Genomic DNA, 12,495 nt, shown 5'->3' on the forward strand with positions numbered 1-12,495 from the left:
AGACTGACAGACAGTTCGAATGCATATTGAATAGAGACCAGCACCGATAAGAGTAAAGTCGTGGTCACTGGCAACGGGAAAGCTGTCTATATCTCTAGGGTACGACTTGAAGAGATAAAGAACTGCAAGGACGGCAGCTCTACGACAAATATCCGCATCAAGATCGTGACAGCAACAGGGGCAATGGCTAGGGTGCGCCACATCAGTTTTACTGTGAAGTACAATGTGCATAAGTTTTGGCTTAAAGACCAGCTTTGACGATCAGAGTAAATTTTTCTTGATTGGGTCTATATTCTTAATAGATTGCTTCTCAGATGTGAGTGAATAGCCCTGTCTGTTAGTGAGATGCAGCTCTTCCGGAACAGACATTCTAAATTTAGCCGCAAATCCCTGATGTCATCTTAGATCATGGGTACACTTAAATTATTCTATCCACTATTCACTCCATTGACTGTAGCCATGGCGATGTAAACACATCCCTGTAGCACAGTGACTCATTGCACTGAACTTTGTTCACAAGCGGGACATACTGACTTTTGTATCTCGTGAACTGTATAGGGCTATTCAATCAGATTTTCAGAATTATTGCCATGTAAAGAACCAGGGCTAGTCATTTGAAAACAGCGCACCCTAGTTGGTCTTTAACAAGAGGCTCTCGTTCAAGTGCGTGGGCGGACGCAGTTTACATATACCGTTTTAGTTTTGTGGTCACTCGTTGTGTTCTCTTTACGAGAAATGATCGTGTTGATATTGTCGGGGCTTGGAAGAAGGAAGTGTAATTTATCGCTTTACTTATTGCATGATCAATGTGGCTGCCGGCAGGCCTTACTGTTATTATTTAAAATCAGTTTTAAATGACGCGTTTGGCAGTTTTTAGAAAAGGCGGAGTGAATCTCCCACATCGGGGACCACTTGGAATTCGTTCTTGAAAGAACACATTTCTTCTTTGTGTAAAGGATACTGTCTCTCAGTCCTACGTCTACAGTATCATTAGGGGCGCCCGGTAATGTAGTGGTTAAACACTCGCTTGTCACCACTGCAGTGAGCGGCTCAGGGTTCAGATCTCGTTTCGGGACACTCTCTGTTGATACCTGTTCACAGGACTGGGAGTAGAGAGTTTTCTCTGGGTACTCCTGTTCCCTCCTCCTTCCTCTACGCCCACAGTGTGAAATCGCCGCAAGGTGGAGGCACTTTCCTACTAAATAAACCAACCAAACCAACTGCAGTATCATTGGAGCTGGAAGTTGTAAGCGGTTTACCGCATCTAGGACACGGCAGGTGCAAGGGGTGCTCTGCCCTTCCTTCCCCTTACCCTTCACTTTGTTTGAAAACTCAGGTACCCACTGTGGGCTGTGAGCCTCCAACCATGTTGATCATCTGCTCCGAAATCGAGTGGGCTGTGGGTCCTTCCCCCTCTTTGCATAGGCAAAGGTATCTTTTTTCCCCTTTGTTGACTCCCCTGCTCGTCCTCGTGCAGATTCACTGAAACTCTCAATCCTCTATTTGTTCCCTGATTAGTCTTCGCGCTGTCTACATTTGCCTTTTATTATTTGTCTGCACGGTTGTTTATCCTTTCAGCCTTCCTATGCTCTCCGTGTCTCCTTGTCTCAAGCGCTGAGAGCATGCTCCTTCATTCATGCACTATGTAAATCACACGTTGTTTTCGTTGTTGCTATTAACATTATTGCAAATACGTACTACACTGTATTACCAATTAATAAATTAGTAAGGTCATGTCATCAAAACAGAAAACACCAAAGAGAATTGTTAACCTTACTAGAACAAACAAGCACTTATTAAGGGATTCCCGTTTGGCGTCGGTGTGAAAAAGAAAGTTGGGTTTTTTACATCATTTTTTTCACATTTTTCGTCAGGTGCTGGGCTCTTTCCATTCTGTCATTGCTGATCTGTAATGCATGCTGACACTTGTTTAGACTAGGCTTGTCCGGAGTTAGGCAACTTGCCAAGATATATATATATATGTTTATGAAGCAACAGCAGCACAAAAGCGCTCGGGAGTTTGGGTTCAGTTTTTATTATAGTCGTCTTTTTAAATACATATTTTAGGTTTGTATCTTTAGTTTGCTTTACACATCGTGTGTTCGCGCCTGCACAATTTTTTTATATTATTATTGAACGTTACAGCATTAGCGTTGGGGCGTGGGTTAGGGTTTTGGTTAGGGTTAAAGTAAGTATCGGCACAAGAAATAAGTTTCTAAAAATGAGTAATTTTTCTTTGTTTACATGAAAGTATAAGAAAATATAAGAAAAACAAAGTAAAAGCTGAATCTCTATCTCTATTAGTGTTTCTATTAGCAGCTACAAACACTGACTTCTAGGCAAGTGACAAAAAAGTAATTTGCAAAAGACATACTGGAAAAAAACCCATCAAAATCTGGAAAAGTACAATTTCGCTGTTCATCATTTTGCACGAAAACATCAGACTTCAAGTACTACATTTCAAGGACAAGGCACTAAAACATATTTACTTCAAAGTAACCATTATATACTACTCTCCTAATTTTTGCTACAAATTTGTACAATCTCTTTTGTGAGATATGCTGAAATATTACAAATCATCAATTTTTCAGGCGGAAAGAACGAAAAGTTTAAAGGTAATATATTTTAAACATTTGTAATTTCTGATGCACTGAACGGATTTGGTTCAAACTTTAAACATCGATTAAAAGGACATGTACCTTTTAATATGTGTTAAAGCTAGTAATTAATGTTACACTTGAAATCACTTTACACGGCATCCTTCGGGTACTCGTTCGAGTTTTGTCGCTCAAAGGTGATGGATATTTTGCGCCTTTTATTAAACGTTAGGTCTGTTAAATTGATGGTTTTCTATTATAAAATAACAGTTTCTCTTTTACATAACTTGGAAAGTACATATTCTTTATAAGACAAAAGGTAATTTTCGACAGTTAGGCTTGGGAGGCTGGACATAACATTCACAGCGTCAGTTCCGAAAGACCTCCAATATACGGAAACGCAGAGATACTCTTACAGGTACACATGATCAAATAAGAAATTTGTACTTCCCCATATAATCATTGACTGACATAGCCAGTTCGATTATTCTTTGTCTCAAGCTCTTGTATGTGAAGACCTTATTCCTACTTCAACTACATACTACCCGATGTCCTCCAGGTAACTGTCAATCTCCAGGCCTGCTTGTTTGTGCCAATGTCCAACAAAGGTTATTCTATACTTTCTATCTCTGTTTTTGAAGAAGGGGTTTTGCATTCATTTGATCTCTGGTAGCCTTCTTGTGTATCGTGGTTGTGTATCTAGTATCGCAGCCAGTCAACCCGAACCTGTGCTCAACCCTTTAAAAGCACGGGTCTTGCAGAAGGGACAAAGAAGCCAACAGAAGGAAACATCTGTCCCCGATCCTGCGTGCTACTGCACGCAAAGATCACACCACTGTGAAGGAGAAGTTGCAACACCTGCATCCATTTAATATGATTTAGGTCCGGGCCACTTTGATGTCAACAGAACTTGTCCTTTAAGTGTTTTACACCAGTCTGCCAAATCAAATAAAAGCCGCTCAGGGAGCTGTCTAAGTTTTCTCACTTATAACAGAGAGGGACTTGTACATATCTGCGGTCCTGATGTGCGTTTCCTATATAACTATCTTTGCCTTATTAGCTGAGACTTTTACAGTAACGTTTATGATAACTTTCCACATCATGATGCTCACTAGCACCTGGCATCAGCTTTCTGGTGGTGTAGTTAGAAAGTCTCTGAAATCGTACGTTGAAAAAAGTCCACGTTGAGTACGACAATATGATTGTTTTATGATTGTAAACAAATATCAAGACAGTTATTTGGTTTAAACTCAGATGTTCTCGTGACTGGTGCCTGTCTGTCCCTAGCTGATTCGACATACCAAAGAGACAGACGTTTACAACGAAGTTTCTTTGATTTAAGTGTGTGTTATGGATTTATTTGAACGTTTCACAACCATTGTATCCTCTCACAACAACCCGTTTTATTCAACACATTTTCTCCACCTTGTAATCTCTACCCTTCCTACTTTTGCTTTGATGTGAAGCCGCGTGGTAACCGTGTGACTGACTGCCTTTATCACTGTAGTCAGTCATGTTGAAACTGTCACGGCTACCTCGCGGTGCTCGAAGTTCTTTTGCTGATTTATTTGTGTCACATGATTTCTCAAATGTCATTTTTCAGCACCTTATCTAATATCGATATCATACAAACCGAATTGCTTCATCGATAAAAATAGACATGATGTGATATACTCCAAAGTTCACCAGTTCGGACGTCAGGCAACCGAAATAGCGGGCTCTCATGACATGCAGCTCTGTCTTTTCCAGGAACGAAATAGCTTTCGCTTCCATTCCCCGAAAGTTCTGGTAAACCCATCCGTGTTTTACAGTTGCCATTGAAGACAGTGTATGTTAAATTAGCCTCTAAGAGACAGCTAGTATATAAGTGAACAATCAACGGTTCGAATCCCATTTAAACTTATCTCAACCTCAGGTTTAAACTTAAAGGATGCTGACATGTGTGTTACAAGCTTTCAAGAGGTTACACATACGAAAACTAGGAAAACATTGAGCCTATTTTATTTTCAGTACAAGCACGATGCCTGAGGCAAAGATTCATTTGAAACAGATAATTGGATAAATATAGGTTAAGTACAAAGAGTTTATCTGGCGATAATGATATAACAGGAAAATCTTAGTCATTGTATAGTAATCACTTTAAAACTGTTGGCGCATAGCCACGAGTTCCAAGGACAGGACATCCATTGCCAGTTCCGCACACTTAACCAGTTTGATGCCCACAGGGTGCAGCGTACTTCCTCCAGTTGACCCAACTATTGGATGGATTCATCACCCCTAGAGGCCGTTCAGGACAAACTTACAAGAAAGATTTGCTAACTTTGGTGAAATGTTTACAGGACAGGATATAAACACTTTGCCGATCTTGGTCAAGGTTCGTCCTAGAGGCAACTTCAAAACGACCAAAAGGTTGTTGGACTATATTTACTTTTTTTCAGCAACGCTATATCAAGGATAAAAAGCGGTTAAAAGAGGTTAGACGACATAGCCAATTAGATGATATGCGTTTAACGTCGTCAGCATCTTAGACTACATCACGGTGAACTAGTCCAGCTCTAGGAGCAAGTGTCATAAATAACAAGAAATAAAATTTACCGAAGGCGAAACCTGAATCCAAAGCTCTGGCTGTCGTGGTGACAAGCGCTCTACCGCTGCGCCACCAAGCTGCCTATGACGTAATGGAGTCTGTTAAACACTTGCATGACCAACAGACATATTGAGAACTTGATGAAAGGAAATAAAGGTAGCAGAAAGTGGAATCGAGAACCTCAAGAATCGTGCAGTAAGATTTTAGCTCAGTCATGATGATTAATAAACATGTAAGTATCAAGGTATGCAACTCTAAATTGAATGTTTCCCATTTGAGTGCAGCAGTTTCTTCCCTCGATTCTTGAGCAGAACATTCCTAGGACAGTTCAACTGTTGGTCAGCAGCAAACGCTGAAGCTTTACATACCCTGGCATTTCAGCATGTCAGGATTAGGTTTAACTACCAGCCTCAACCAGTTTTTCATGTTGCATTTTACGATCTCCAAGCGGCTAGCGCCTGGTGTGTAAAGTGGGGACAGTTACCCAGGTGGCAGGCGCGAGGCAGGGCATGACACAGAATATAGTGTGTTGTAGTATCAGGTAGACGCGATAAAAGTCACCCTTGCATATACCCACGACCCAGACACGCGCCGACAAGGGATCTGCCAACACCTACATATCATCGGAATGTAGGTGTAAGCAGATAATGGCCTAGTAATGTCTATTTTTAGGCGCACGGCCCTACACAAATCTGAACATGCTCACCTGAAGCTAACGTAAGCTTTGCTCCCCCCACCCTTACCTACCCACCTCTCTTCTCTCCCTTCGACGCCGTGTAATAAAAATCAATGAAACTTGGCGATCGATTCAGTTCGAACACAGCACAGATCACGGATGGGTCCACCGACACAGCCGTGAGTACCTGGTATTTCTAAGTTCCTATGTCCTCGAACTGGCTTACCTGCTCTTGATTTGTCCTACTGTCCCCTTGAGGTTTCTGTGCTGATTCGTCTCCTCCCTTAGCTTTCCACCCGGGTCTGATCAATTTTGTTTTATTCAGCTCGTCCGAGTATCTCGTCTTTTTTTCTTTCTCTCTCTGTTTGTGCGTCCATGTGTGTGTTATACATGTAATCTGTAAGTACAGGATTGCATGCCTGTATTTCAGTATTAATTTACACCCTGAGTACGGTAGTGGAATGGAAGGTAGGGGAAGGTGTTGAAAATGCGCTTCTACTCACGAGTCTACGTGTGTGTTGACTTATTTCTGGATACTATTCATATATAGATATATTATTATTTTGGCTCTGCATTCAAAATTGTTTGCTCAGCAGAGGCCAAAGGACACAGGAAGTCCCTGAGCTACGGTGAGATGTTTGTAACAGTCTCGTAGGCAAGACCTGCAATCTACTTGTTTACGCCCTAGCACCTCTCTTTTTTATTTGTCTGGCTTTATCTCACTCCTTTTATCTCATTCTGTGCACCTAACTCACTCACTAACTCACTTTTCGTTTCTCGTTTCCCTAGCAGAATATGTTGAGGTTTTTTTTTATGCTAATTTCTCCAAAAGGACTTTTAGCTGTTTGTGGATAATCTGCGATAAACATTATTCTTGACTCATGTTTCACGAATATCTCACAAAAACAACTTGCGATAAACAAAATGGCAACATGGACACTTTTCGAGAAAAGTATAAAACTTTTTTTTCAAACTACAGAGTGCCTGAGCACAGTATTTCGCGACCATTCCGTCATTGATGAACATTGCAAGATCATCGCTAACACATTTTACAATGACATTGAAAGGGACCTAACCTTGGCTGCGTGCTTACAGGCGAGTCTGTCGCTAGGTAAGCTAGGAAGCGCCAAACATGTAGTGCCGGGTCTCGGGCATTGTCAGCACCCATGCCTCCGACAGTGATACGGTTCGCAGCCACCGGGGCCCAGACGCACGACAGGGAAGTAGACGCTAGCCGAAGGGCTAACAACAAGTAGTCAGCTAAGCTTCTTATTGAATGTCAGAATAATTTTAGCTGACTGTTAAAACGTTAGATATCAATTAAACGTTTAGCGTTTGTGGATCTGGCCCCATACTTCTTGTCATGCAGACATTTGCTCTTTATTCTCGTTGTACTGTGCTCTCTGCCGTGTGTGTGTGTTCTTAAATGCGTGCGTGGGCACGCTTGTGACTGAGACTTATGGAGATCGACATCAGTGTAGCTTTCCATAAGAACTGCAGTGCTGATTGTTCCTAAATCCCTCGTCTGTAAATATATACGTTTGAAATCCCTTCCTGGTTCCATATTATCCAGTATTGGTTACGATCAATAAAAACGGCAAAGAAACACAAATTGCATATCCTATATCATGTATATATCCTACATCTTGTTTTTGATCAGTAGACCTTGTTTGTGACTTTCAACTCAAAAAAAATCTTTAACTATTGCCAGTTCATAGGCCATGTCATAAACTTTGCCGTATGGGTTCGATTATCGTATTCAACGATAACATATTAAGCAGATTCACCAATCAATCAGTCAAACCCACACACGCAAGGTCAATGGACATGCACACGCAGCTGGTGAACTCAAGCGTGTCATGGCTGCACATGTTATTCGGAAAAAGTCGTGTGAAGCAATGTAAAGCCAGACATGCCAGTGGACACTGCACATGCGTATTGTTGACAAAGCAGTTCAGGTCTGGTACGGAATAAAATCCCACCACGGCTCGTGGCTTATTCACTGCACAATGGAGTTCATTCTGTGTCAATAAACTCTGCAAAATTGTCTTTGAGCTGACTAAGCGGGGTAAAAAGGGGATTCCCTTCCTTCTACACCCTCAAGGTGCATGTTGCTCGGATAACGACTTTTTCATGTCGGAAAATTCGCTCTTGTGCAAGAGAAAGGTCTCAGCCCAGTTTTGTCATACAAGACATGCAGTAGCGTATGTGAATCTGTTGGGCGAGAAAAGGAACTAGTCGAAAAGATTTGCGGAGGGATATGTACAAAGTGAAAGAATCAATGTCAGAGAGGAAGTGGAGAACACCTTTTGATAGAAACAATATATTAGATATTACAATGGGGCAGTGAGTGATCGAAGGAAGCGACAGATAGGGGTAGTGAGAAAGATATAGTACTTTCAGTGAGTGTCGCTTACAAAGGACAGGTGACATAGACCTTATGTCTGTCAGTCTTAGTTATCTGTAACAAAATTCAAAAAGGAAACATTGCCACTTTCCTGTATGTATATGAACGTAACTCAGGTGCATTTTAAAAGGCAGCAACGGGAATTTAGGAATAATTTGAAACAATAAACATTGCGACAGTTATGTAGAAAGTGTGTCCATAGAGCTAGCAGTGTGGTAGAGAGGTGGCAATCAAGAGTGTGATTTGGACTCTGTGAAGCTGTGCCGAAGTGCTTAGATTTTTTTTTGTTTTTTTTTTTTATTATTATTTTTGTTTTCGTGGGAAAGGTTCCGGCGGAGTGTGGAACTGCTAAGTTCGCAAAATGTGTTGCGGATGTTTTGCAACAGGCTCGTGAGTTGCGTTAGCTTGTTGTCTGACATCCACTTCACTTTGTTTGCTGACGACTCCACCCTTGAAAGCAGCGTTCATTTCAGTTTTCAGACAATGCTGTGTTTTGGGTTATTCCATTCCTTTGTCTTGTCTTCCAGGCTTGGTTTTCATCTGTTAATTTCAATGTTTTCATCCATTTTTAGTTTGTCTTCTTCTCCAAATCTCACTTCTTTGTCTAGTCGCCTAATTGGGATCTGAACACGGATGGACGTCGCTATACTAGTACAACTGTTATCGTCGATGGCTGCTGCTGATGACGTCCTCGATGTGTGTGATAGGTGTTGCTATTTACAACTGTATCAACTGTAAATGCATCGCCTCTCACTTATGTCGTGGTGTCACATTCAGATGATCGAAGGCAATTCTTTCGGCTCTGTTGCATGTGCTGAAATATGCGATCACGCTGTTCTAACATTAAAGATAATCAGTTCCTTCAATCCACGACATACAACAAATTTATTGATAATTCTTATCGATGTCTAAGGAACTCGTCGAATCTTCCAATAATTATCTTTCCTTACATTTTGAGCACTCTGAGTAAAAACCAAAAAAAGGACGAAAAAAAGGCATATGCATGCCTCACTCTAGCTCCGCTCAGTCTATCGAGTATCTGTTAAAAACTTTGTATACGTTCGTGCGTGTGTGCGAGAGAGATTGAAATTCTTTCCAATTAATTTTTCAAATAACTGCTGGTGATAACTGCGGTGTCTGTAGTTCATGTAATTTTCTATGTAAAACAATGAGATAGTTTCAAGAAGTAGGCATTCTTCATAATTATCATTACTTGTGCCTGCTTGTTTCACTTTCTCACACTCATTAAATGTGAATAATTCTACCGACAACTGTGCATTTTTATTAATGATAACTGAATTGATATCGTGTACTCTGGCGTTGGAGAACATTTCAGACTTTCAGTATCTTGACACAAGCCAGGTAGAACCGTTTTGTGATGCATTTCTAAAAATCATTCACTATTTTATGTTGCATTGTGATCAATATTATCATCACATTTTATCATATTTTCTATCGCATTCCATCACCTTCCTCAACTTTTCATGCATCTTATCTTCAGAAGTAATTTCATTACAGCTTAAATTATTTCAAGTACAAACATCAAAGCTAATTTCATTATACTTTTTGTCATTATCATTTCTGAGAAAGAAGAAAAATGTGATAGAGTTTTGTTATTTTCAAGAAGTGGTAGTTGGATATTTTTGAGACATTCGTCGACTTCGTTGAGCGATTGCAGTTTCCTAAATAATGTTGAGTGAATATTTCCGAGGATCTGACAGAATTTCAATGGCGGCTTATTTATCAGTCAGGTTTAAGAAAAATTGTATGCATCCCTCAAACCTCATTTCTTGTGAAATCTTGTTCCACGCGAGGGCAAGAACAAGCAATTCTCATCACAGCTATGACATACAATGTATATCCTATACTATATCCTGGTTTCTGAGTTGACTTATTGCTGTATTTTTCAGAATCTGCCTTGTTTCCTGAAACGAACTCCATAAATATTAGTTTTGGTTCTAACGACCTAATAATATTAGTACTGGTACTAATATTCTGATCATTTTAGTTTTAGTACTGCTGTCCAGAGAATGCGGAGTTTGGGGTTTTCCCGAAGCTGTGGATGTCCAAGGTCTTGCTCATGCGCTGACTTTGCGGATGCTTTGCAACTAGGTTGTGAATGTGACTAACCTGGTGCTAGGCGTGCGCACAATCAGGTGGGCCTATCCGTATGCTGTGTGGGCCAAAAGAGGGCTTGAAGTTTAGGTATTCCCGCACCCCTGGTTCTGCTCATGTGCTGACTTTGTGTATGCTTCTCAACGAGGCTGTAAACGTGATTAGTCAACTGCCTGAAAACACACAGGATAGGTCCTCCTCTTATCTGGAAAGGTGGAATATGAGTTTAAATTTATTTGAGTCGTCTTGTTCATCTTATATAGGAATACAGGGATACACATGCATTGGCATAAGCATACACAGGTAGATATTTAAAAACTTCATGTATTGCTCTTGAAGATACTAAATTAAATGTAAACTATAATAAAAGTACCAGCAAAAAATGTACACACACTCTCTCACAGAGCGATGTTGCTTGTTTGTTCTACCCGTCATTATATGTGTACTGGACCTAATGAGATGTTCATCTGAAGATTACGAGTATCATGACCAGCCGAGGACGGCAGGTGTAGAGAACGGGTGATTTCTGACGTCAGCGGTGCGTGTGATAGGTGTTGCGATTTACGTGTGCATGGCAGTCCGTAAATGCATTGCCTGTCACTTACACCCTGACAACGACAGGCCCACGGGTGCAGCTCTTTCGTCTCTGAAGGGAAACATCCTACGTTCTCGTTTCAGTAGGCGAACATCTCCAAGCATTCGTTTCCGACATTAGGAATATTGAATATTAAATTCGACAATTTGACACAAACATGCACTCATAATGGAACGATATTCTGTGTATTGGGTTTTCCCTGGCGTTACTCACTCTCTTCTCTTGTGTAAAAATGTCGGAATTAAATAATCGGATGCTTAAAAATGATATCTTATTCATGCACAGGCATGTTGAGGGAGTGTCGTAGACAAATTTCATACCATACATGCTGATACAAGAAAAGGTCGCTGGCGTGTAAGTGTAATAAGAAGTCGGCGCCTACTTCTATTGCATCGTATTGCTGCTAAGTTATTGTTATATTGTTAATTGTATGTTATGCTATGCTAGTCATTATCGAATAGGTCTGTGACAAAAGCAAGTCACACTTAGTGCCCAAACAGAAATAGAGAAGTAAAAAAAAAAAAAGAAAGAATAATACTGCATTCGTTATCTGAAAACAAGGGTGCGAGCTGAACTAATGACAGAAAGGGAAAGAAGAAAAAAATTGATTGATTGGCTGATTAGAGCCATAGGGGTGTGTAAAGCAAGGACACATTTTACATACCGTGACAAAGTGTAAAGGCATTATCTTTATATCTGTACAGCTTCAGCAATACAAGAAAATTCTTTGCGTTTATGAGACTAACTGTGGCCTTAAATGCCTAATAAGCAAAAATGCAGAATTTTCTGCATGTAATTTTATTATTTGAAGACAAAAGCAACGAAAATCGGAAGATACTTGGGTTTCTTATATATTTGCGACCGATAAATTTCATTCTCAGGTTACCTAGGAATGGGCAGACAAGTACACAGTGGATTTCATCTTTCTTAGTATTTCCCCTTAGCATACAGAAAATGATCCAATGAAAGACAGACAGACAGACAGACAGACAGACAGAGAACGTTATAGAACGCTGTGTATTAGAGGTATGTGTGACTTGTAGTGAGAAGGCAGAAATGGCTGCGGTAGTAAGTAATCATTTAATTCCTTACCCGAGGAAAGGGTTTTGTGCTTAACCAATGAAGCGTGAAGCTCTGCGATTAGGTCAAGCATGAGCAAGTGTAGCAGACACAGCATGGCTTGTCCTGGAGAAGAATACAATCTGTGTGACAGACTGCGAGTTCTCGACCTGGAAAATGAAAGCCGACACACATTAAAACATTGTGCGTGCGTGCGTGCGCGCTCGTGGGCGTCGGTGTGTTTAGTGTGCGCACAAGTGTGTCAACTGATAATGATAGTAGTACTGTGAGTAAACTATGAGGAGTTCGACAAAACCTAGCGCAGTGTAAACTGATACTTCTCTAACGACGACGAGTTTTATTAACAAATCCTCTTTCTCCTTATTCATCATCAAAATCCTTCTGTTATTCATCGCTATTGCCCACTTTGCCCTCTGTGTGTTTTAAGAGTGACGTCTC

The sequence above is a fragment of the Pomacea canaliculata genome, linkage group LG7 (genome assembly GCF_003073045.1).
Source record: "Pomacea canaliculata isolate SZHN2017 linkage group LG7, ASM307304v1, whole genome shotgun sequence".
NCBI classification, from domain to species: Eukaryota; Metazoa; Mollusca; class Gastropoda; order Architaenioglossa; family Ampullariidae; genus Pomacea; species Pomacea canaliculata.